Source organism: Apodemus sylvaticus, chromosome 17 (genome assembly GCF_947179515.1).
Source record: "Apodemus sylvaticus chromosome 17, mApoSyl1.1, whole genome shotgun sequence".
NCBI classification, from domain to species: Eukaryota; Metazoa; Chordata; class Mammalia; order Rodentia; family Muridae; genus Apodemus; species Apodemus sylvaticus.
In genome coordinates, this window is record NC_067488.1 from 23,744,817 (window position 1) to 23,769,476 (window position 24,660).

A 24,660-nucleotide genomic window follows, 5' to 3' on the forward strand; every position below is an offset into this window, starting at 1 on the left:
GCTTTATAATTGGCTCGCGCTACGGTTTCTTTCCTCTTATCTGATCCTGGGTGAGAGGCGAGGGGAAGGAAGCTCTGTAGGGCAGGAGGCGACGGGAGAGGGACAAGGAGAGGACAGAGTGAAGGACTGGAAAGAGAAGCTAATTAAGAAAGGATACTCTGAGGGAAGCGAGCTAGGGCAGTGGTCCGCTAAGAACCAACCGGCGGCTAATCTTCCCTAGGCGCCAAAAGGTCCCCAACCTGGGCTGGAACGTTGCCCTGCACAGGTCAGTTCATCTTTCCCTACTGTTTTCCCGCTCGGCTTTGCGTAATCTATAGGTGGAGAAAGAACCCCAGGGAGAGCCACCTGCAGACAGATGCGGATTTCCAGGATCATCTACTGCATGTGTGCCCGCTGGATGACAGGGGACCTTAGGGGCGAGCTAGGAGATGTGCACCCAGATGGATGCTTGTCTGGGGACCACAGCGCAGAGAGATTGCAGGCGCACCGAATGACTGACCGACTGGTGTGCGGACTGCAAAGGAGCCCTCCGTTTCTCTCCTTGATGTCTGCGTGCGGTGGGCGGCGGGCAGCGGGCGACCGGCGGCGGGCTGGAATTAGGTACATTTGGCAACTCTGTAGTGGTGATTCCAGCAAGTTCAATTGGTAAAGGTTTACGGAGTTGTTTGGAAGCTCTGTGTAGTGCGCGACGTTGTTTAAGTTCTAATTGGCAGTGGATTGGGAGACGAGTCCTTGGAGAAAACTCACCCAAGCATTTGTTGTACTGTTGTTGCACATCAGGGCAGCTGTGGACCAGGCTCTGCACGGAAAGAGGTTAGCTTGGGAGAGCTCATAGACAGTAGAGTGATACCAAGCTCCTAGTGTCACTGCTTTGAGAGGAACCACCAAGTTAAGCTACTGCAGGAACCGTCTTCACTTAATTTTTTTTCCTTTTATTTTTGCGAACTCCTCTCTGCTTTTAAGTCTTATTGCATTCCGCTTCTGGGCATCCGAAGCATCTGCAGAAGTTGGGCTTTAGCATATAGTCCGCGCAGTCGGGAGCAGGGCTAGGTTAGGCTCCTCTGTTAAGAGGAACCCCGTGATTCTTTTGAGTAGCCTTAGCCTCCAAACAGGCCACTGTTTGGAGTTATTGTGCTAACTTGGTGCTGAGTTCACGGGTGCTTAATGGGTAGCTAGTCCTCTGTTGGAGAGCTCAAGGTTGCTTAGCCTAGGTCCAGGAGAGCTGTGAACTTGCCCCGAGAGTACCTCTGAAAAGCTTACATGCAGTTCTCACAGTGGTATGAATGTTCCCCTTCCTTTTCCCCTCCCCCCATGGCACTGCCAGAAAAATGGCTTCTAGATATGACTGGAGTGCCAACAAAGAAAGAGCTATTTCTTTAGGCAGGGTTGTATGTAGCTCAGGCTGGTCCAAAAGTTTTCTTCAGACTGGAGGAAGACCTTGGGCTCCCATTCCTCCTGTCTTCATCTCCCAAGTGCAGTATTGCAGGTGTGTGCGCCACCCAGCACTTGGCTTTGATCTGCTGGAAGCCTTCAAAAGTTGTCTGCTGGTAGCAAGGGTTGAAGTGGAGTGGGTACAGTAGGAAGAGAAATAGGAGTAAGCCCTCTGTGACATCACCATTAGGAGAAAAGAAAATGAGATTTCTCAATCCTCAGTTACTGGAGGTCCTGGTCCCAGCTTCTACCAATAGCCAAAGGCCACTTCTTTGTAGGGTGGGGTAGCAAGCTCTGTTACATTAGAGATGGGTGGGTGAGTGAATGGACAGATGGAATTTAGATTAGAAGTTAAGAGAATAACTTAACTTTACTGGGGTGGGGGTGGGTTGGGGGGAGGTTAGTTGAACCTGGACTCAATGCCAGATTTGCGAATAAGTTTCTTTGGTGGGTTTTTGCTTGTTTTATTATTTATTTTGTTGTGACAGGTTGTACCCCGACTGTCCTGGAACTCATCATGTAGCCCCAGCTGGCTAGGAACGCTAGGATCATCTCGCCTTAGTTCCCTAAGTGCTGGTGTTACAGGCACACACCACCACGCCTGGTTTTGTTTGTATTATAAACAGTTTACTTGATAATCATTTGATACAAGCCACACATTTAGAGTGCATAATTCAAGAGCTTTTAGTATATTTAAAATGTGCAGTCCAAGTCCCAAATTAAGACTTATTTTAGGTCCCAGGAGACATGGCTTGGTGGTTAAGAGTACCCACTGCTCTTCTGGACAGGGACTGAGTTGGGGTCCAAATAGGGACATCTGGCAGCTCATAAACACCTGTAATTACACACACACACACACACACACACACACACACACACACACACCACTATCACCATCACCACACCAAATACACATATTTTTTTAAAAATTTTGAAAAGAAATAGAACATTTTTATTATTTCCAAAAGAATCTACACCTTTGGACAGTAACCTCCCAATTTTTTCTGGCCTGTCACCCAGTCTCGGTAGGTTTCATATAAATGGAATTATATTGATAAGCCCTTTGAGATTGATTTTTTTCATCTACTAAGATATCTTTAGGCTTTACCCATGGTGCATAGCATATCTTTTTTAGTCTTTAAATAAATACTGGGTGCCTCCTCCTTCTGCCGGAGGATCCCTCAACCAGGATAATCCTGAGCCTCCCTTGCAGCCCTGACCTCCAACAGGTCCATTTGAAGAGACAGGAGCCACCCTAGTGAGGCCTCTGAATAATTAATTCTCTGGGCAGGATTCCTTGGAACCTGTCAGTGTTCCTGAAGCAGTTTTGGATGGCTCCCAGGGTTCAGGATGGATGGGAGGAGCTTTTTGGCCCTGGTCCTGGTCCTCTCACAGTCCAGCTGAAGGTTTCAGAGAAGTCTCTAGCCTTGCATGAGTTTCAGAACCTTCCAGGGCTGGCCTCCAGGATCGTCTGAGCAAAGGAGAGAGACTGCAGAGCAAGTTTGGGAAGCCCCTAGTCTACTAGGAAGACCCCACAGGGCACATTCCCTTTAGATCTTACTGGCCCCCACTAAAACCCAAGGCTCTCTTCCCCCTTCTTTTCTCTTCTTTTCTTTTCTTTTCTTTTTTCTTTTCTTTTCTTTTTTTCTCCTGGCTGTTGCCAGCATCCTCCTCAGAGATGTGACTTCAGCTTTGCAGTCGCTCTCGATCAAATTCAGCCAAGTGACCGCCGTTTTCCTGGCCCTTAGAGTATAATGAACAATTTCTTTAAGTCATCTCCAATCCCTGCATGCTGGGGCGCTGCTGTTGGGGCACCACTGAGCCAATGCTTTATCTGGAGTATGGCACTGGTGCAGAGACCCTAGATGATGGCGGGGGGGGGGGGGGGGCGGCGACTGGCAACAGAGGGGACAGGAAGCAAGATTAAAGGGAAGCAACCAGCGATGACCTTTGTCTCAGAAAATATGTCCCTGAGAGTGATGGGTGTCAAGGAAGTAACCATTCTCCTTTAGTCCTTATAAACATATAGAATGACAAGTGACTTATCTATACATTAAGCTTTGAGTGTAGGCTGCTTCCTGTTCTCATGGGGATAATGGGCTCTCTCTCCCTCCCTCTCTCTCTCTCCCTCCCTCCCTCTTTCTCTCTCTCTCTCTCTGTGTGTGTGTGTGTCGGTGTCTTTATTGCTCTTGCTTCCTCTCCCTCTTTGTGTGTGTGTGCGCGCGAGAAGCTGTATTACTCAGCTTTCTGTCACTAAAACAAAATACTTGAAATAATTATAATGAGAAAAGACGTGCTTGGCTCACGGTTGAGGAGGCCTTGTCCAGGATGATAAGTTTGACTCTGATGCTCTGGGCCTGTGGCAGGGCAGTCCATCAACTTGAAGCATGTAGTGGAACAAAATCATTTACATTGTGTACAAGGGAGAGAAGTGAGAGGAGGGAAAGAGGCCTCCCTGAGAAAGCCCTTCTGTAGACCCTCAGATTTTCTACCATGTCCCAGAGGGTGGGGCCTTTAAATATATTGGTCCTTTGAATGATATTTATAACCAAACTGTAGCAGAAGTATTGGCACATTCTGAGTATTTATACCTTTCTCTGTAAACACACACACACACACACACACACACACACACACACACACACTTCACTTCCCATTACTTTGGGACATAAATACAATTTCCCTTCTAGGTATAAAGCAACTGAACCCCAGGGAAACATGGTACCTTCCCGGGGTCACAAATCCAGCAAGTGACAGAGAGAGCATTAAGAAAAGGCCAGTGGGTCTCTCATCCTGTGTCCTTTTGGACAGTTTATCCACCAGTTTCTCCACTGGGGTGGGGCAGCAGGGTATGTGTGCGCAACTGGAAGGGAAAGTGTAAGCCCAGGCTGTGTGCTCTAGTAGCTGAAGCAGAGAGAGGGTGCGAGGCAGGGGGATCTCGGGACTTCTGAGGACCATGCTGACTTCAGAATTTGGTTGGCCAAGGTGGTCTCTTTTTTCTTCTCCTGCTTCTTTCTATTCTTCTTTTTTTCTCTTAAAAACTTCTAAAGTCTCTCTCTCTCTCTCTCTCTCTCTCTCTCTCTCTCTCTCTCTCTCTCTCTCTCTATTATTGTGACTAGAAAGGAACATCTGCGGGGCGTCATGAGAGCCACAAGTGCAGTTGAAGTGCGGAGCTCAGACACCCAACGTCCCCCAAGGTCGAAGAATTTCAATCTGTAGCGTCCCCACGTTTTCCCTCTTCCCCTCCTGTCGTTTCTGGAGGTGTTGTGTATACATGGGTGTGTGAGTGTACATATGCCATGAACCCACGTGGAGGTCAGAGGTCAAGTTTTCGGAGTTAGTTCTCTCCTTTCACTGTGGGTTTGAACTCAGGTCCTCATGCTTGCATGACACGCACGTTCACCCATGGCGGCGTCTTGCATCTCGTTCCTGCTTCCTTTTTTTTTTTATTCGATATAATTTATTTACATTTCAAATGATTTCCCCTTTTCTAGCCCCCCACTCCCCGAAAGTCCCGTAAGTCCCCTTCTCTCCCCCTGTCCTCCCACCCACCCCTTCCCACTTCCCCGTTCTGGTTTTGCCGAATACTGCTTCACTGAGTCTTTCCAGAACCAGGGGCCACTCCTCCTTTCTTCTTGTACCTCATTTGATGTGTGGATTATGTTTTGGGTATTCCAGTTTTCTAGGTTAATATCCACTTATTAGTGAGTGCATACCATGATTCACCTTTTGAGTCTGGGTTACCTCACTTAGTATGATGTTCTCTAGTTCCATCCATTTGCCTAAGAATTTCATGAATTCATTGTTTCTAATGGCTGAATAGTACTCCATTGTGTAGATATACCACATTTTTTGCATCCACTCTTCTGTTGAGGGATACCTGGGTTCTTTCCAGCATCTGGCAATTATAAATAGGGCTGCTATGAACATAGTAGAGCATGTATCCTTATTACATGGTGGGGAATCCTCTGGGTATATGCCCAGGAGTGGTATAGCAGGATCTTCTGGAAGTGAGGTGCCCAGTTTTCGGAGGAACCGCCAGACTGATTTCCAGAGTGGTTGTACCAATTTGCAACCCCACCAGCAGTGGAGGAGTGTTCCTCTTTCTCCACACCCTCTCCAACACCTGCTGTCTCCTGAATTTTTAATCTTAGCCATTCTGACTGGCGTAAGGTGAAATCTCAGGGTTGTTTTGATTTGCATTTCCCTAATGACTAATGAAGTTGAGCATTTTTTAAGATGCTTCTCCGCCATCCGAAGTTCTTCAGGTGAGAATTCTTTGTTTAACTCTGTACCCCATTTTTTAATAGGGCTGTTTGGTTTTCTGGAGTCTAACTTCTTGAGTTCTTTATATATATTGGATATTAGCCCTCTATCTGATGTAGGATTGGTGAAGATCTTTTCCCAATTTGTTGGTTGCCGATTTGTCCTTTTGATGGTGTCCTTTGCCTTACAGAAACTTTGTAATTTTATGAGGTCCCATTTGTCAATTCTTGATCTTAGAGCATACGCTATTGGTGTTCTGTTCAGAAATTTTCTCCCTGTACCAATGTCCTCAAGGGTCTTCCCCAGTTTCTTTTCTATTAGCTTCAGAGTGTCTGGCTTTATGTGGAGGTCCTTGATCCATTTGGATTTGAGCTTAGTACAAGGAGACAAGGATGGATCAATTTGCATTCTTCTGCATGCTGACCTCCAGTTGAACCAGCACCATTTGTTGAAAAGGCTATCTTTTTTCCATTGGATGTTTTCAGCCCCTTTGTCGAGGATCAAGTGGCCATAGGTGTGTGGGTTCATTTCTGGATCTTCAATCCTGTTCCATTGATCTGCCTGCCTATCACTGTACAAATACTATGCAGTTTTTAACACTATTGCTCTGTAGCATTGCTTGAGGTCAGGGATACTGATTCCCCCAGACCGGACCTCACTGCATCACCAGCTGCCGCCGCCTAGCCGCCTACGTAGCTACGACCACTAGCCTTGAACTTACAGCCGCCCTCTTGTCTCGGCTTCCCACGTGCTGGGATTACAGGCATGAGTCACCATTAAGTGACTAAACCAATTGTCACGTGGCATTTTTCTGTTAGTGGCTGCTGAAATTACCCTGGCAGATGTCCATGAAGGGAGTGGTACCAGACCCTTTCTTTCTAGAATTTGCTTGTGCTTGTGAGCATCATTGTAGAGGGAGGCGAGCCTTTGCCACCGTCCTGTGTGGGCGGTCAGGGGCCCCTTTGTTAAAGATGTGCTCCTGGAAGGCTTTTCTTTGCTTTTGTGGAGAAGCATCTTGCCACGTACTGCGACTGTGCTAAATATTCAAAATACAGCATTGCATAGTGCACTTCTGAAAGAGGAAATGCAGTTGGCAACTGCAGTTCAATAATAAACACAGAGAGTAGGAAATAAAGGTTAGCATCTCAGGCACCAGGGGAAAGCCATCTGCCCCTCAGCGGCAGGACAGGGGAAGCCTTTCTGAATGGAGATGCCTAAGGTAGGAGTGAACTTAGCTCTCTATTGAGGACAGACTTTTGATTAAGATAAGCTCTTGTTTCCTTGGTGGAGGAGTTCCATCAGTCCTTAGAAGTAGGAGCAGGGGGGAGACAAAAGGCAGATGATGGAACGTTCTTCTTCTTTTTTTTTTATTCAATATTTTCTTTATTTACATTTCAAATGATTTCCCCTTTCCAGGATCCCTCCTCCCCGAAAGTCTCATAAGCCCTCTTCCCTCCCCCTGTTCCCCCATCCACCTCTTCCCACTTCCCTATCTTGGTATTCCCCATACACTGCTGCACTGAGACTTTCTAGGACCAGGGGCCTCTCCTTCCTTCTTCTTGGGCGTCATTTGATATGTGAATTGTTTCCTGGGTATTTCAAGTTTCTGGGCTAATATCTGCTTATCAGTGAGTGCATACTATATGTGTTCTTTTTTGAAGAACACATCCTCACTCAGGATGACATTCTCCAGTCCCACCCATTTGCCTAAAAATTTTGTGAATTCATTGTTTTTAATAGCTGAGTAGTATTCCATAGTGTAAATATACCACATTTTCTGTATCCATTCCTCTGTTGAGGGACATCTGGGTTCTTTCCAGCTTCTGGCTATTATAAATAGAGCTGCTATGAACATAGTGGAACATGTGTGATTATTGCATGCTGGGGAATCCTCTGGGTGTATGCCCAGGAGTGGTATAGCACAGTCCTCTGGTAGTATTATGCCCAGTTTTCTAAGGAACCACCTGACTGATTTCCAGAGTGGTTGTACCACCAGCAGTGGAGGAGTGTTCGTTCCTCTTTCTCCACATCCTTGCCAGCACCTGATTTCTCCTGAGTTTTTGATCTTAGCCATTTTGACTGGTGTGAGATGAAATCTCAGGGTTGTTTTGATTTGCATATCCCTGATGACTAAGGATGTTGAATATTTCTTTAGGTGCTTCTCGGTCATTCGATATTCCTCCAGTGAAAATTCTTTGTTTAGCTCTGTACCCTATTTTTTAATAGAGCTATTTGGCTCTCTGGAGCCTATCTTCTTGAGTTCTCTGTATATCTTGGATATTAGCCCTCTGTCCGATGTAGGCTTGTTAAAGATCTTTTCCCAATTTGTTGGTTGCCGTTTTGTCCTATTGACAGTGTCCTTTTCCTTACGGAAACTTTGTAATTTTATGAGGTCCCATTTGTCAATTATTGATTTTAGAGCATAAGCTATTGGTGTTCTGCTCAGGAACTTTCCCCCTGTGCCCATGTCCTCAAGGGTCTTCCCCAGTTTCTTTTCTATTAGTTTCAGTGTGTCTGGTTTTATGTGGATATCCTTGATCCACTTGGACTTGACCTTAGTACAAGGAGATAAGAATGGATCAATTCGCATTCTTCTGCATGCTGACCTCCAGTTGAACCAGCACCATTTGTTGAAAAGGCTATTTTTTTTCCACTGGGTGATTGTAGCTCCTTTGTCAAAGATCAAGTGATCATAGATGTGTGGGTTCATTTCTGGGTCTTCAACTCTATTCCATTGATCTACTTGCCTGTCACTGTACCAATACCATGAAGGTTTTTTTTTTTTTTTTTTTTTTTTTTTTTTTTTTTTTTTTTTGATTTGGTATTTTCGAGACAGGGCTTCTCTTTGTAGCTCTGGCTGTCCTAGAACTCACTCTGTAGACCAGGCTGGCTTCAAACTCAGAAATCTGGCTGCCTCTGCCTCCCAGAGTGCTGGGATTACAGGCGTGCGCCACCACTGCCCGGCACCATGCAGTTTTTAACACTCTTGCTCTGTAGTACTGCTTGAGGTCGGGGATACTGATTCCCCCAGAAGTTGTTTTACTGTTGAGAATAGTTTTAGCTATCCTGGGTTTTTTGTTATTCCAGATGAATTTCAGAATTGCTCTTTCAAACTCTTGGAAGAATTGAGTTGGGATTTTGATGGGGATTGCATTGAATCTGTATATTGCTTTTGGCAAGATGGCCAGTTCTTATGTCAAGTAGCTGTCACTACTTTCCTGTGCTTCTGGGATGGCTCTGGCTTCTATCTCAAAACTCACACATCTAGTTTAAGAGTGTTGAAGCCTCTCTCTCTCTCTCTCTCTGTGTGTGTGTGTGTGTGTGTATGCTCAGAAGTGAATAACCATGGAGACCAGAGGTCAACCTTGGGTATCTCCCCCCTCAGGAGCCATCTACCTCTACTTTTGTTTGAGATAAGGTCTCTTATTGGCCTGGAGCTCACCAATTACATTAGTTTGGCTGGTCAGTGGGCTCCAGGAATCCTCTAGCCTCTGCCTACCCAGCGTGGAGAATGAAAATGCATGCTACCATGTGTTTCTTATGTGGGTTCTGGGGGTTGGTGTGCAGAGAACCTTATGTTTGGGTGGTAAGCACTTAACCTACTTAGCTATTTCTCCAATGCATACCATAGCTGCATGTCTGAGGCTGGTTTATTATAGCTCTTGTATAAAGGAATAGCACACAGGGCCATTGCTAACTTCACAGGAAGAATTAGCGAAAAGTGGCACCTCTGGATATCCCATACTATTGAAAGAAAATAGTGTACTCTCTCCTCAGAACCACCTGTGGTCCCAAGGCGCCCATCTGACAGGTGACTGCTAATTTTAAGTGATGTTTACCTGAAGCCAATTGTAAGTCATACAACATAATTGCTTTTGAACTGGACACTGATCACATATTGAAAATTAATTGGTATTTATTGCTGATTATACATATGAATTTGTTAAGTTATGGGTTAAAATGCCATCCAAGGTCTTCCAGTATCAATATCTAGAAAGGTAAAAAAATTTCTAAGGCCACCAAGCTGGCTGGGTGTTGCTGTTGCTTGGAAACCTGGTTAATGGTGTCACTCATAAAACTGTTTTTAGACTCAGATGCGATCTGTTGCTCTTGGTAAAGCTTCCCTCATGAAGGGGGAAGGGCAGGCCTTTGGTATTTTGCAATTAGCATTGTTATGGTTAGCTTTAACTGGCAACTCATCCTAGAATCGGAAGGACTTACTGAGGGATTCCTAGACCAGATTAATCTGTGGGAGTGTGAGGATTTATCTCTTTTTAAATGTGTATATGTGTATAACATGCCTGTTCATGTGTGTTTCCATGCTTGTTTGCTTGAAAGTGTGCATGTGTGTGGGAGTGCATGTGCGTGTGTGTATGTGTGTGTATGCATTCATGTGTGTGCCTGCACGAGAGTGTGTGTGTGTGGGGTGTTTGTGTGTGTGTGTGCGTGCGTGTGTGTGTGTGTGTGTGTGTGTGGTGTGCGTGTGTGGGGTGTTTGTGTGTGTGTGTGTGCGTGTGTGTGTGTGTGTGTGTGTGTGTGTGTGGTGTGCGTGTGTGGGTCTAAGGTTGACTTTAGTAATTTCCTCTATCATTCTCCACCTTGCATATTGAAGTAGGGTCTCTCACTTGAACACAGATCCTGTTGCTGTGGCTGCTTGACCTACTCAGCTCACTCTGGGGATCTACTGTCTCCCCTTTACCCCATGACAGGACTAAAGGTCTCACTCTCTTAGCCCTCTTGGGAATGCTGGACGTCTGGTCCTTACAGTTGCCAAAAAATTTCCCAGCAAGCCACCTCCTTAGTTTGGGGTCCCTGTCTTAAACAAACAAAAGCAGCAACAAAACCCAACCAAACAGCAACAAACAAATAGACAACAAAGGAGCTCTGACAAGCCAACAAACTAACAAGACCTTAAGAATAAGCAATACTGGAAAGGCAGAGTTGAGGGCATCTTGAATACTATTTCATTACACCCGCTCAAGCAGGAGACATCTTTCACAGGTAAAACTCAGATTGTGACCCTATTTTCTTTCTTTCTTTCTTTCTTTCTTTCTTTCTTTCTTTCTTTCTTTCTTTCTTTCTTTCTTTCTTTCTTTCTTTCTTTCTTTCTTTCTTTCTTTCTTTCTTTCTTTCTTTCTTTCTTCTTCTTCTTCTTCTTCTTCTTCTTCTTCTTCTTCTTCTTTTGGTTTTTTGGATTTGGTTTTTTTGAGACAGGGTTTCTCTATGTAGCCCTGGCTGTCCTGGAACTCATTCTGTAGACCAGGCTGGCCTTGAACTCAGAAATCCACCTGCCTCTGCCTCCCAGAGTGCTGGGATTACAGACATGTGCCACCACCGCCTGGTGACCCTAGTTTTCTAACAGGGAGGAAAGTCAACTCTTTTCAGCATCGTACTTTGAATTTGCATCAGTCCAAACCTCTTTTTAGAAGGTGCACCAAAGAATCCAGTTTTGTCTTCTGCATGAAGACTTTAAATATATGAAGACATTTGTTACATGCTTCTTCCTTTTAGTTTCCTGGACCTAAAATATGCTCACATATCTCCATCCCTTCAACCCTTCTTTGCCCAAACCTGTCCATGACAACTGCAAAGCCTTTTGTCTTAAGAAGCCTGTGAATGAGGCGAGATGGCTCACATGGTCAGAGAGGTGATCGTTTTCAGCCTTCCTGGAGTGCTCTCTGGAGAATGAAAAAAATGGATGGGAATGTGTTCAGAACTGCCTAAAGTAGTTTGCACAGGCAAGTAATGGCTGCCTTCGTAATGATCTGAATCTTCAGCTTAAACCCCTCTGCCAAGCCGGCCTTACATACTTACTATGAAGGAGATAGAGGGTTCTTTGTTCCCCTCCCTGCTTTAGCCCCTGTCTAGGTTGCAACATCTCTGCTTATCGCCGTTTCCTTTTCCTTTCCATTAATCTATCACCCAGGGGCCAAAATTAGAACTTTCTGAGTGCTATTATACTGATTATCTTTTTTTTAAAAAAAAATTAGTTTACAGAAGCTCTGAATACCCAAGACACAACTCACATATCAAATCATTCCCAAGAAGAAGGAAGGAGAGGGCCCTGGCCCTGGAAAGGCTTGATGCAGCATTGTAGGGGATTGCCAGGACAGAGAAGTGGGAGGGGGTTGATTGGGGAACAGGCGGGAATAGGGCTTATGAGACTCATGGGGAGGGGGGAACTGGGAAAGGGGAAATCATTTGGAATGTAAACAAAGAATATAGAAAATAATAAAAAAATAGTTTAAAAAATCAACATACAAGGTAATGTTTTTAACTTTTAAAAATTTGTTTATTCATCTATTTTATGTATACGAATGCTCTGTCTTTATGTATATTTTATGTATATGTCTGTCAACCATGTGGTTGCTGGGAATTGAACTCAGCACCTCCGGAAGAGCAATCAGTGCTTTTAACCACTGAGCCACCTCTCCAAGGTAACGTCTTTCAGCCTGCCATTTTCATACTATTTTGTAGCTCCCTGTCCCATTCCCCTATACACCCTTCTTCCCCAGCACCCTCCTCCTGCCTTTATGTCATACAGATTGTATCACCCTTGCCCCCTCTTATCTACCCTTCTTAAGACATCTTTTCCCATTTCATGGTTCCCCCTCTGGCTTTGTGAGTTTTATCTTGTATTATATCCTCCACACATACATTTGAAAAATCAAAATCTAGTTTTTGTGTGTAATTATGCAATATTTATCTTTCTGGGTCCAAGACCCCTTGCTTAACAGAGTATTTTCCTGTTCCATCCACTTTCCTGCAAATGTCATGATTTCATTATTCTTTACAGATGAGTAAAATTCCACCTGATCGCAACCTTCCCAGGGATAGGCATTATCGTATTGATATCACTGGCAAAGACACATAGAATGGCCGACGGGCCACCATTTTGAGCTACTGTTCTGTCCTGCTTCATATTTCTCTCAGCTTCTCAGTTAGCTTGTTAATGGCATTGTAAGTGAGCACCATAAGGGGAACACATGGTGTGAAGCTATGTACTTCCGTTAGCACCCAGGACTCCACCTTGGTTATATAGCAGAGCTCTCAGTAAGTGTTAGAAAGATAATTCCAGAGCCATAAATAACTGTCTCTCTCAGATCCTGGGTCAGCAACATCTGTGTATAACAGGTGGCTAAGGATAATTCTGTTTAAGTTTGTAGGGTTTATTTTGTAAATCAATGATTGGTGAAAATACTCTTCAAGATTTAGTTGTGTATATGTATAAGTCTTGGCAAGCAGTACAACTATTGAGTAAATATTTGAAGGAATTTTGATAGAACCGGCTGTATATTAAGCTGGGAATTCTTTGCATGCCTGTAAGCACTGGTTCATGGCCTCACTTGGGTCTTTGCTCTTTATTAAACCTAACTACACAAATGAGATTTGATAAAACAAATACACAAGCTCAAGCAGGCTGAGTGGTCACTGATAGGGATGCTTGAAGGCTGCTTGTAAGGTTATGACAATGTTTTGACCACATACAGGCTGTGCATTACTAACTCTCCCAAGTTCGATTTGTACCTTCTGATTTCAGAACTAAGTAGCCATTTCTGACATGGTGTCTTTAAGAAGAAGAAGAAGAAAAAAAAAAAACAACGAAAGCAGAGTTTTATTTATTTATTCAGACTCTTGGGCAAAGTTTCAACAAATTTGACTTTGACTTTTTTTTTCTTTTTTGGTAAATTTTAAATTATCTCATGGCACTTAAATAGAAACTGAGACTTTTCTTGTCTCTACTTCTCTGTCCAAAAGTTTGGTGACTTGGCAGAAGAGCTTGGGAAAATTAAGATTCTACTTCTCCCAATACGCCATTGCTCATCCTAACTTAAAGTAAACAACAAAAGGAACTTAAAGATAGGCGCTGTGTGCAAGTTTTAGTTCCCCTCCTATAAATAGAGCCATTTACTCTGAAACTGCTAAGAGGAGTGTAGGTACTTAACTAGTTAAAAGATTTGAAATGTGTTCACTTCTAAGGCCACATGTCAATTATTGTTATGCAGTACCTGGACACAGGAACTGCAATACTTTGATAAAAAGGCAAAGGCTCTTAGATTTAGAATGGACTCACATGATCTCATGCACATAACCTGGTATCAGAGAAGAAGGGAATAGGGGATGGGGGAGGAACTTTGTGTGTGTGTGGGACAGCAATCGAGATATAAAGTGACAAAAAAAAAAGTCTATGAGACAGATGTGGCCAGTTTCCTTGTATAGTTTACCTGAAATCTAGAGTTACCATGTTTGGAGAAGGAAGTCTTAAGAATGGACACTTCATTTGAGAAAGAGAATTTGTGGCTACTTCTTTGTGCATGTGATGGGCAGATTCATGGATGATTAGCTGATTGATAGATGTATCCATCTGAGGAGGCCGAGGCTGCCTGCTGGGATCTTCTCAAGTCCTTCCACATAAGGGCTGCTCAATGACTTTGTATTAGTTTTCTCACCCGAAATAAATTAATTCAAGTTGAAATGCTATGTAGACAATACCACTTAACACTCTGCCTCTTCTCTGATTTCTTTATGAATGAATTACACAAGGAGAATAGTTATATATTCTTCCAGATACACTGTATGATTCTGACATCAAGGCAGAATATTGAGGTTGAAGGGTGGGGCAGTTGTATTACTTTGGTAGTTTATAGAATTATGGTTTATTATTAATTTTGAAGACAAAGGCTCATATAACTCAGACTAGCCTCAAGCTTTCTCTGTAGCAAAGGAGAGCCTTCTCTAGCCTCTGCTTCCCCAGTTCTGGGACTGAAGGGTTGTGTAAAACCCAAAAACACTGAGGGCGCCCCAGCGCCCCATGCCTCGGAAGGCAACACCCAACTCACTCGCAAGAAATGATCTTGATGCAATAAGCAAGAGGATTTTTATTCCAGAGCTCTGGGGTCTACAGCCATACACCGCACAGAGGTAGAGGACTGTGGGACCCTGAGCAACTGAAGTCAGGGGTATTTAAAGGGGAAAAATTACAAAGCAAGGGGTGGAGGACAAATCATGCATGGGACAGGAAGTACAGAATGAGCAAGTCAGGCAATATTTTATGCCTTAAGGAAGGTTAGAGATTATCTGGAGCAAACATCCTTGGGGCATTGCATAGTTAAACACTGGGCCAGTCATCAGATGTATCATGAATGTGATGAGCTTGCTCCTGGGACAGGGTGAGCTATCTCTTGAGGCCAAAGGTCTCAAGCTGAGGGCGGAAAGGCAAGTTACTCAGTGACTCAGTGCTAGGCTAATTGCTGGGTTCTAAAAATATTGAGTTGGGGTCTTTCAACTGCACCACCACACCAAGGGAGATTGATGTTTTAACCCACATAACTCTTGGGTTAAAAAGGAAATGAAAGCTTTCGTGATGCTGTCCATACATGTTCAGTGGCAAAGAAAGAACAGGGTCGTATTAATGAAACATTAAACAAAACAATAAAGAAGAACAAAAAGAACGTCTTGCTACCAAACAAAAGTTAAGACAGAAAACAATGAATGATACATGCAGGAAGAAATAATCTGGAAAACAAAGCAATTAACTTGACAATTTAGCAGAACCTTGCTCCCCCAAATTGCGAATTGGACAAGTCCTTTCTATCCATTTTGTTTTTGTCAAAACATACTGATTTTGTGATTATAAGTGGAAAAGAAACAGTTGGAGCTGAGATAATGGGAATATGAAAATCCATCTATGAAGATCAAGATCAGGTGGAGATCTAAACCTGAGCCAAGAAGCAGGAAACTGAAGTTGATCTAAAACAAGAGAAAAAGAGTAGAAGGAAGAAGTTGTTTGTGAATCAGCATCAAGAAGGGGCAGAGTCATTGAACAGGACAAAGATGATACTGGGACACTTTCTAGCTTTTCTTATGAAGACAGAATAATCGTGATGTCAAGATTACTCAAAAAAAAAAAAAACCCTATAAGTCAGCCTTGGTTGTTGACATAGCTTGCAAATTTAGCAGCAAAAAATTGGACTTAGCAGTCAAAATGATACTAAGTTAATGCAACAAAGGTGAGTGAGTGAGCATGAATGGAATCTCCCCAGAGGAAACTTTGGACTGGGAATGTCTGATTGGCAGCTGTTGAAAGAGGATCTGTGCAGAGCCAATGTACCAATGGGCGGTTCAAATCCAGTCCAGGAGTAAATTCTGGCACCAGAACTCTCTGTGCAGGAGGCTCACACAGATGGACAGAATCTTGGGAATTCTTGAGATCAATCATTGTCCTAATCTTGCCTTATGGGGACCTGGTTTAGGCTTCAAAACCTTGGATGCTAAGTCACTGTTATGAGAATTTGGATAAAGCAAATAGTATCAAAGGAGTAGCTCCCAAGTGGATCTCCTTTTGTGTATTGTGCAATCCTAAGAGAAACTACTTTGGCAGCCTGCAATTCTGCTTCAGGAGAGCAGAGGGCCCTTCAGGCATAACTAAATGTCCCCCTTTGTGTGATCTCCAAAGTATTCATTCATTCTTTGAAGTGTGTAAGAAGCAGTTGCCCACCTCCTATGGCATTTTCAATGGGGCTAAGGACCCCCCTATTAGCATCACAGTGTTGTAAATGGAAAGTCTCCTCCTTTATTTCCAGTCCCCTGGTGAAAAGTCTCTGGAATAGATCACAAAGGAGAATGACCCTGAAGGGTCTGGAAGAAGCCAGAAAAGCAAGATGAGATCTATGGCTCAAAATAGGAAGAAAATTCCTAGGATAGTCCGGACTCTGATCCAAATGACCCCAACATTGCCCTTCCAGCAAAACTCAGCTGAGCCTTGAAGCTGTTTGTGGCTGCCACTAACAAGGCTATGTCCCAAGAGCCTAACAGCTCCTCTCAGCAGGTCATGGGGTTTTAGTGTCAATAGTCACTTCCCGGGGGCTGCACTGACCTCCTACCTATCTATAGCCTTTATAAACTTGGAAAGGACTCTTAGGGACCTTATCGCTCACTTAAAGAAGTTTTTCCGGAGTTGATGAAAAATTATCTTTCATCCCGGCCTCTAGCCCAAAGCCTAGTAATGCGTTTTGCTAGATTAGATCTGCTACAGAGACTGAGCTAGCGTCTTTCAGAATAGTAGCATTCAGGCCAGGGGGAAGTACCATGATAGAAACTTAAAATATCTGAGGCTCAACAAGCAAGATGTGTTGTGTTAAACAATCCTGCGTCGGAGTTTCTTGCCAAGCTTTGGAAACTGGGAGATTAAAAAGGGCAACTCTTTGTAATTTTATGCTATGGCAGGAATTTTCTTAGATATTCCCCTATCAAAAGACCTACCTCAGAGTAGAAATGCTAGAGACATTTATATAAGCCTGGCATGGTGGCTCACAGCTGTATTACTAGGATTTGGAAGATTGAGGAAAGAGGATCGAGGTCAGCCTGGGCTTCATAGTGAGTCTTTAAAGACAAATTAAAGCTGGCTAGTAATGGTGTATGCCTTTAATCCCAGCACCCAGGAAGCAGAGGTAGGTGGATTGCTATGAGTTTGAAGCCATACTTGTCTATAGAGTAAGTTCTAGAATAGCTAATGCTATACAGAGGAAGCAAAACTCCTGCTCTTTTAAAAATAAAGGACAATTAAGGTGGGCTGGAGATTTGGGCCAGAGGATAAGTGTGCTTACTGCTCTTGCAGAGTTCAGATCCCTGCACCCACAGGGCATCTCCTAACCACCTGCAAGTTCAGTCCAGGGAACCCAATGCCTTCTTCTGGTCTTCAAGGGCAACTACACACATGTGGCATATGCACACACAAACACACACATACATATAAATAATATAAAAAAAATTCTTAGAAAATACCAGATTTGCTTTTCAGGAAAATTAGGCAACTGCTTCTATGGAGTCTTCTTCCTTGATGAGTAGCAATTTGGTAACTTTAATTGATTTGATGTGATTTTGGCCTTTGCAGCCATCCATCTCCAGTAGAGAATATACAGGCAGCTTAAAGCTTAACACAGCAGTTCATTGGCATATAGCAGGTGACTTGCATTTAGTTAGTTTCCTAGGAGATGGAGGGATGGAGTCTTCTCCTGCTGCTGTTTTTGTCCAAGAATATAAATGACTAAAAGATCAAATGGAGCATCACTAAATATAAGTCAGGGGAAACTTTTTCAAGGATGTGGCAGTATCTGTCATTTATACTTCAAAATGGCCTGCTTAGATAGTCAGGGCCACCACAGTCAAATGAAAGTTTAAAAAAGTCTATGTCTATATTGAGGTGACACATTGTTCCTGTCAAAAGAATTCATTAGGATGAAAGAGCAAGAAGAAAGATATGGTGAAGGGTATTTGGCACTAATCTCTCTTTATAAAAAACTTTATTAAGGTGTAATTTACATGTTATGAAATTTTCTTAAGTGCACAATTTGTCAAGTTTTAGTAGAGTCATGTGGACTGTGAGGTCATCACCACAAATACATTTTAAGGTAGCATCCACTTTTAATTAACTTTTAGAATTGTGGGCTTCATTATACGGGTTCACTCATGTATTTCGTTTGTATTTGTACACTCACTCCCACATCCTTTTCACCTCTTTGTGAAGGTCTTTCCTGGCCCCCACATCCTGGGTTGGTTAGGTTTTGAGGTGGGATCTCACTTACATTCTCCTGGTGATCTTTCTACTTCCACTTCCTAAGTGCCGGCACTATAGCTGTGTACTACTACTCTTGCCTAAGGACTTGAAAAAACACAAACAACCAAAACAACAACAAAAATATGAAACCAAACTATACTTTAACCCAACTACCAGCAATATACTTAAGGTGAAATTGTGAAGTTTTTTGGGTAAAACAAACAAACAAAAAAAGTCCATGCAAAATAGGAAAGAAGAAAGAGGAGGAGGAGGAGGAGAAATCGAAGGAGGAGGAAGAGGAAGAGGAGAAGGAGAAGAAGCAGCAGTATTAGTTACAAGTGTATTTAACACAAGAAATGAGATTGAAAAAAGATGTAAAGGTAGGTAGTACTAATCTAGACTGTCATGTCATTACAAAGCAATGTATTTCTGTGTTACAAATAGCCAGTATGGAGAAGAGTCCATTCTCTTCTGCAATTGGAAAGTTAAGATAACGAGAAATAAAATTTGGGTTGAGATAGAGGCCATTTTCCCCATGATACTGGACACTGTGATGAAAAAATGTTTAGTCATATTAGTTAACTGAACAAATACACTGACTATCTAGACCTAAGACCAGTAAATTTAAATTGAAAGATTAAAAAATAAACTAGAAAAATGGTGCGAGCAATAAGAGTTAAAATAAATAGTATGTAAAGATTTCTCACAATTCAGAAAAAGCAGATATGACAGACTTTATTTAAAAAATCAGAGAGCCCAACCTACCACGTATTACGCCAAATTGAAAGTCAAGCTTTAAACACTTTTTGGGTTTATTTATTCTGTTTTATGTTGCCTGTGTGTACAAGTGTGCACAAAGAAGTCAGAAGAGGGTATCATAAGCTGTGGAGTTTGTGTCACTTACAAATGTTTGTGAGACACCATGTGTGTGAACTCAAGTCCTCTACTAGATCAACCAGCACTGTAAACCACTGAGCTATCTCTCTTGTTCCTATTATAGTCAATTTTAATTGGTAGATGTTAACCTTAACTGTATTGAAACATGCCCAGGAAGCAGGAAAACCATTAGATCATGAGGACTCTGAATGAACCAGTGGTTTAATATATTGGGGCATTTAACATTTGAATAGTTTCCTGGGAGGTGGCAGACCTTCCTGCTTGGTTGAAGGAAGTGTTTTCCTGTGGTATACTTAGGTGGGCTCCCCTGGGCCTTCCAAGGCCTCCCCGTACTAGGTCTTGGTGGCCTTGATTAAACTGCTTTGATTGGCCATCTTCTCCCTGTCATGGTGACTGACACCTCTGAAACTTAGCAGAAAGCAATAATTCCTTTCTCTAAGCTATTCTGTCAGATGTTTTGGTTAATATGTACACACACGGAAATATACACACATATGCAAATTTATATGCACATGCAAATATAGACGTGCGTACAAACATATACACATATGCAAGCATATAGAAATATATGTGCATTTAGATACATATATATGCGAAAGTGACTAATCTACTGGCTATGGAAATCAAATTAAAATGAGACTGTCACACTCACATTTATCTATCAAAGCAGGTCATAAGCAACCCCTGTGATGGCAAGAGAGATACAGCATGGTACTTTGTAAGATGCTGTGGGAGTAGAAATCGGTGTACCTGTCCATACTGCTTTGTGTAGCTTGTTTAATAACTTGTATTTCATGGGCTCTTGTCACACATGTGCGCAATCCCACCATTTGGGAGACTGAAGCAGAAAAAACACTAGGTCACAGCCAGCCTGAGTGATCTACCGGGACCACGTTTCAAAAAAACAAAACAAAACTTACATCTTATTTTACCTAGTAGCTCCATAGTTTGAATTTAGCCAAAGCACATTACCAGTGCAAAATATCAGAAAGGATGTTAATTGCAGTGTTTACATATGTTTGAGAACTTTGGAAATAACCTAAAAGTTTTAAAATACTGACAAATTAATTGTGACCCTGTCAAATGTATTGAAAAAGGACTTTTACTATCAGCAACAAATATTTACACTACACTCAGGAAAGAAGAACAAATATATTCTTAGCTCTTCTTTGAGTGAAAACATCTTGGGATGGCTTTTTTCTCTCTCTTAAAATCCTGATTTTTATTATTTACTTTTTACTGAAAAAATTTTTATACAATAAATTTTGATTTTGTTTTCTCTTAAATCAATTTTATTTTCCTACCCACAAAAGTTTATGTTCTTTTTCTCTCTTTAAAAACAAACAAAATTAGAGAAATACATGCACAACATCCTACCCCAAACCACAAAAAACGAAAATTAATATATGCAAACAACAGACCAATAAGATTTTTTAAAAATGCCAAAAGCAAACAGAGTCAAAAAGTGCACAAAAATACCATTGAGTTTGTTTTCTGTTGGCCAACTACTCTTGGACTTGGGGCCAGCCCTGAAAGTGTAACCAACAAACCTGGTGAGAGCTATGATTTTTTTTTTCTGATGGTATCAGTTGCAGATGGCTTCTTGGTTAGGGGTGGGAGCCTGCATTTACAACCTAGAATCACCTAAGAAAAGAGCCTCAACTGAGGGACTACTTACATGGGGTCCATCTGTTGGGAACTGTCTTGATGGTTAATTGATGTCAGGAGACCTAGCCAACTGTGGGCGTCACCAATTTCTAGACAGAGGTCCTGAACTATACAGGGCAGAAGAGAGCAAGATTAGAGCAAGTGGGCAGCCTGGATGCCTTCCTTTCTCTTTGCTGTGAGATGAGGAAATAATATGAATAGCTATTTGAGTTCCTGCCTAGACTTCCCATTCAAGAGTTGGATTGTAACCTGGAATTGTAAGCCAAAGAAACCCATTCTTACTAAATTGCTTTTTGGCTCAGGATATTTTATTACCAAATCAGAAATGCAAATAGGACACAGGATCAACAAGAAGAGATATTTTGAGGTGTGAACACATTGGTATGAAGAGTGATATTGTGGGAATGCTTTACTAAGATGCTCTACATCATCTGTTCTACCCATGTAAACTCCCTGCTCCGGGTCTCACAAACCCTGTGGCTCTTTGTGCTCAGTGTTCAAAGTATAGCTGCTCTAAAGGCTGCTGTGAGAGTCAAGGAAGTTTCTATAGGTCATGTTGCATTCGTGTAGCTAAAGTAGAATGATTTTTACATACAGAAAGTGGAATACATATTATGATGGATAAAATGTGGTGACACATGTGTGTAAAATTATACCCAGACTTTAGTATCTGGAAACCTATGCACTTCAAAAAATTGTGTTGTAAAACTTAGTGGATGGGGGCCGGAGAGATGGCTCAGAGGGTAAGTGCACCGACTGCTCTTCCCAAGGTCATGAGTTCAAATCCCAGCAACCACATGGTGGCTCACAACCATCTGTAAAGAGATCTGATGCCCTTTTCTGATGTCTGAAGACAACTACAGTGTACTTACATATATTAATAAATAAATCTTTTAAAAAAGCTCAGTGGGGTATTATGCTGAACCACAAAACCCAGCCTGCTTCTTTCTTTGGTCACTTATTCATTAGTGTGGAGTCTCTGCTACCTTAATAAAGAAGCAGGATCAGATTGAGCTTTCTGTGCTCATTTTACTCTTTCATTTTCTTAAATCATTTTCTCCCCGCATCTTATATGTGGTCGACAGCATGAAGGTCCTTGGGTCCATAGATCTCCAGGGAAACCAGGAACGTTATGCTCACAGGATTGTTCTCTTAAACAAATGGATGTATAATCTGTTCTTCAATCCAGAAAGCTAGGAATTAGATGTGATTAATGGCCAGGGTGATCTGTGTTAGGTGTTGGACCAGGCCATATCGAGCTACTACAACCAAGACCAGAAGTGGTTAGTACTCTAAATGACCCTTACAGTCAGGGGGCGTCCCAGGCTCCCACAACCAGGACCAGAAGTAGCTAATAGCCCAAAATACCTCTATGCTATCTGTATGACTAAGATCCTTAAGCTAACACATGTAACCTACTTCCAGAACGCATTTTCCTTGGAAGAAATGACATGTGCCCTGAGTTGAGTTTCAATGTAATGACGATTTCTTGTGCATCATGGATTGCATTGCATCAGGAAACTTTTCCTTTGCAAATTGTATTGTGATTAATGATACTGTCAATAAACTGCCTGGCATCAGACTCCCTAATGTTTGATTGAGTTGACAAAGTCGATCTAAACCAAGCTTTTACTCTCACCTCTTGCCTTCACCTGTAGGGTCCCCCTCAACATGTTAAAAATATTCCACAGCGCATACTTACATCAAAGCGTTACTTATTGTTTATCATAAACTAAAATGTAATTAGAGCTATGTATTTTGCGCCTTAAACCTGGCACATCTATCTTATATACTGTGTTTATATGGATGGTATACTCTCTATATTGTAAAGTTGCTACACTGTATTTGTATGATTCTAATACTCTCTAGATTGTAAAATTGTTACACTGTATTGGTAGGTATCCAATGTTCTCTAAATTGTAAAGTTGCCTTAGATCTTGTGTGGAACAGTTTTGAATAAGAAAATTGAGTGAATATGTGAATGGTAAGATGAATAAAGGTGTACTTGTAGAACAAAACTTTTGAGATAGTTTCTTATAGCTTTTAAAAGGGTATTTTAAAACACGCTTTTAAAAAGAACCCATGGAGCTGAAGGAGTTTGCATCCCAATAGAAAGAACAACAGTATGAACCAACCAGTATGCCCAGAGCTCCCAGGGACTTAATAACCAACCAAAGATTACACATGGTGGGACCCATGGCTCCAGCCGCATGTGTAACCTTGTTGGACATCAGTGAGAGGAGAGGCCCTTGGAACTGTGAAGGCTTGTTGTACCAGTGTAGGGGAATGCCAGGACAGGGAAGTGGGAGTGGGTGGGTTAGTGAGGGGGGGATATGGGATAGGGGGTTTGTGGAGGGAAACGGGGAAAGGGAATAACATTTGAAATGTGAATAAAGAAAGTGTCTAATAAAAATAAAAGTGTATTTAATTTATAATATATTTCAGATTTTGTTAGGAAAATTTTCATAGCTGTACCTATTTCCATCACATTCCCATCCCCGCCACGCCCTCTTATCCCTTCTACTCTCCAACTGATCTCTTTCTTCTACCCAACCAGTCCCTTCCTACTTCCTGTTTTGTGAGTATTTAACTAATGAGTTTAATTATTAATGCTTACAGGATCATGGGTGAGGTGTTGTTAACACATTGGAGTGTGGACCCTTTACCATGGCTAAAAATGTCTCCTTGATCTCCAAGGAAAGAACTCAGAGTTTTTCCAATGCGATGACTTAAAATCTAATTGTGGCCAATAGAATGGCCTTTTATATTAATATCAAGTACAGTCTCTTTCCCTCCTCACTGTCCCTTCTCTCTTTCCATTTTCTGCCCTTTCTTCCTGACTTTCTTCCTCTCTAGTCCTTCTCACTCTACTTTTGATCTTTGCCTCTCACTAATATATATAAAAAAAGATATTTGGAAGAGTTTCAGATTCATATATATTAGAAACAAAAAGAGCTGTGAGAAAAGATCAAAGGATTGGAGAGTATTCAACCCATGAGGGGAAAATTGAGCAGTGATTTCATGTTAGCAAGTTCTCTTTGATCACCAGTGTAAAGAAAGGTAGGACTCATTTGTGGTTTGTAGGCAACGTAAGGCAGCAGTAGGTTTTACCTTACAGAGACGGATAGGGGAGGGACACATGATTGGAAAAGACTGTTTTGGGCAGGCTATGCAATTTACACATTTTTACAGAAAAGACTCACAGTACAGCACGAACATCTCAACCCATTCTAATGCCCCAATCTTCTTCTTTCCTTCCTTCCTTCCTTCCTTCCTTCCTTCCTTCCTTCCTTCCTTCCTTCCTTCCTTCCTTCCTTCCTTCCTTCTTTTGTTCTTTCTTTCTTTGTCTTAACTTTTGCATCATTGAAAAGACTTTTTATAAATTATATTTCCTCATATTTTCCTTCCCCTCATTTCTCTCAGATCCCTCCTGACTTTCTACCCACCTAACTTAATGTTCTTTTCCTCTTTCTCTCCCTTTACAAAAACCAGACCAAAAAAAGCACACCCAGCACAACAACAACAAAAAGAAACACATACAGATGCACATAAAAACAACTCCACAAAACAAAAATTAAAACAAACAAGCAAAAATCAATCAGACAAAAAAATACCCAAAGCAATATGAGGCAAAAAAAAAAAGTCCACAGATATATCAATTTGAGGCCTTTCTTTCCTTCCTTCCTTCCTTCCTTCCTTCCTTCCTTCCTTCCTTCCTTCCTTCCTTCCTTCCTTCCTTCCTTCCTTTCCTTCCTTCCTTCCGTTCTTCCTTTTTCTTTCCTTCCTTCCTTCCTTCCTTCCTTCCTTCCTTCCTTCCTTCCTTCCTTCCTTCCTTCCTTTCT

The 24,660-nt window shown here is 42.2% G+C and overlaps 1 protein-coding gene across 3 annotated transcripts in view; it reads left to right on the top strand.

Annotated features, from left to right (window-relative positions):
- Col14a1 (collagen type XIV alpha 1 chain) overlaps nucleotides 1-24,660 on the top strand; it is a 216,402-nt gene continuing 191,742 nt past the window's right edge. For 2 of the 3 annotated variants that reach the window (XM_052160565.1, XM_052160567.1), the window contains exon 1: nucleotides 1-265. The gene's annotated coding sequence lies outside the window, so the exon portion shown is untranslated. Of the gene's footprint in view, nucleotides 266-6,852; nucleotides 6,917-24,660 lie in introns of those variants that run through there. The other variant, XM_052160566.1, reaches the window with a different exon arrangement.